This window comes from Octodon degus, unplaced genomic scaffold, assembly GCF_000260255.1.
Source record: "Octodon degus isolate 3935 unplaced genomic scaffold, OctDeg1.0 scaffold00053, whole genome shotgun sequence".
Lineage (NCBI taxonomy): Eukaryota > Metazoa > Chordata > Mammalia > Rodentia > Octodontidae > Octodon > Octodon degus.
In genome coordinates, this window is record NW_004524629.1 from 3766398 (window position 1) to 3768340 (window position 1943).

Genomic DNA, 1943 nt, shown 5'->3' on the forward strand with positions numbered 1-1943 from the left:
TTAGAAGCAGTTAGAAATTCTTTTGCTGCAGTGTTTTTTTTTCAGATTGGGTTTCCTGCCTATGTTTCTGTAGTTGTTTCTTTGCTTCATCTGCTATGAGTTCTGAGAGTTCTTTTTTAATTTCAGAAAAGAATTGTGGTATGATTTCCTCTATATCTTTCTGCTGTTGCTTATTTACTATGGACACTATTAATTCATGCATTTCAGCCGAGCTAGTGTCCTCCGCACTTTTTCTGGGTGGGCACTCGGTTTCTTCCATATGTTTCTGCATTTGATTCTTTAGTGCAGATGTTATTAATTCAGGGATTTCTGTTTTTATTTCTAATCTGAGGTCTTCTATATCTTTCTGCAGCTGTTTCTTTATTTCAGAAGCGGTTGATTCATTGCTTTCAGCTGTGTGATTTCCAATTTATTCTGTGTTAGTATCCTCTGCACTTGTTACGGGTGGGCTTGGGTTCTGAGGTTGCATTTTGTTCTTTCTCGTCATTTTGTGTAGCACTGTCTTCTGACCTTTGTTGTAGATCTTTTCTGTAGTTATAACCTTCGCACATACTGAAGTTCAGGTGGAGCTCTACAAAGTTTGGACTTATCCAGCTGCGTCTGGCTTGGGTCTGGCTGCTGTGCTCAGCTCCTTCTCACTGCTGCCCTTTAGGGTGAACCTGTTGTGCCCCTGTGGCAAGATGTTCTGCTCCTGGCCTAGCTGGGTGGATCTATCCTCTACATTCTCTGCAGGGATTGCAGCTGCAGGGTTACACCCAGGTGTGTATGCCAGGCCTGAGCTGTGCCTGGAGTGGGCAAGGTGAAGTAGAGGGAAGAGTAAGCTCTCCCACACACTCACCAGACCTGGACTAGGACTGCATCTGGCGGTTCCTGAATGCGGCAGAAATTCCTACTTGGTGGGCATGGTGGGGGAGGTACTGCGGAGTGATGGGTTGCGGCCCAAGGGCGTGGGAGAGGGTCCGGCCCACGCTGTGCCTGGGCTGGGACTGGTCCCGCTGCAGGGTAGCAGGAAGCTCTCCACACACTCACCGGACCTGGGCTAGGACTGGGTCTGTGGGTTCCCGGACGCGGCAGAATTTCCTACTCGGTTGGCGGGGTGGGGGAGGTACTGAGGAGTGGTGGGGGGCTGCCCAAGGGGGTGGGAGAGGGTCCAGCCCACACTGTGCCTGTGCTGGGACTGGTCCTGCCGGCGCAGGGTAGCAGGAAGCTCTCTCACACACTCACCGGACGTGGGCTAGGACTGGGTCTCTCAGTTTTATTTTTAATCAATTTGTTGCTTTGACTGTGTTCAACTGAAATGTTTCAAACTGAATTATTATTTATCAGCTCATCTGGAGTCATGCTAGGCAAAGTAATATTAGAAATGAAAAGGACTGAGGGCGGGCCAAATAGCTCAGTGAATTAAAGCGCCTGCAAGCAGGCACAGGGGCCAGTGGATCGATCCCAAGGCCTGTCATGCCTGTCCCGCCCCCCGGGGCACACTGAGAGGGCAATTGAGGCGGTGCAGTGGCACGTGCCTGTAATCCCAGCACTTGGGAGGCTGTAAACAGGCGGATCACTACGAGTCCGAGCTAGTAGTGAGACCCTGAACACCCTGTAGACCCTTCCCTAAAATACACACACACACACGCACACACACACACACACACACACACACACACACACACACAGACTGTGACATATAATTCCTGGCTTGAAAAAAGAAAAAGAAAAAAAATAATTGCTTAATCCGAGGCCATGAAAACATACATGCATTTTTCCAAGAGTTTTACCCTATTAGTTCTTTTTTTTTTTTTTTTACATCAGTTCTTTTTATTTTAAAGAGAAAAAATGGTACAAAATCTCAAAACAAGATTTTAGGAGAGTAACAATGGTTAGTAGATCGTGTATTGTTACTGCCAGAGTAGTTTCTCATATTACAAGATATAGGCAAGAAATAATAA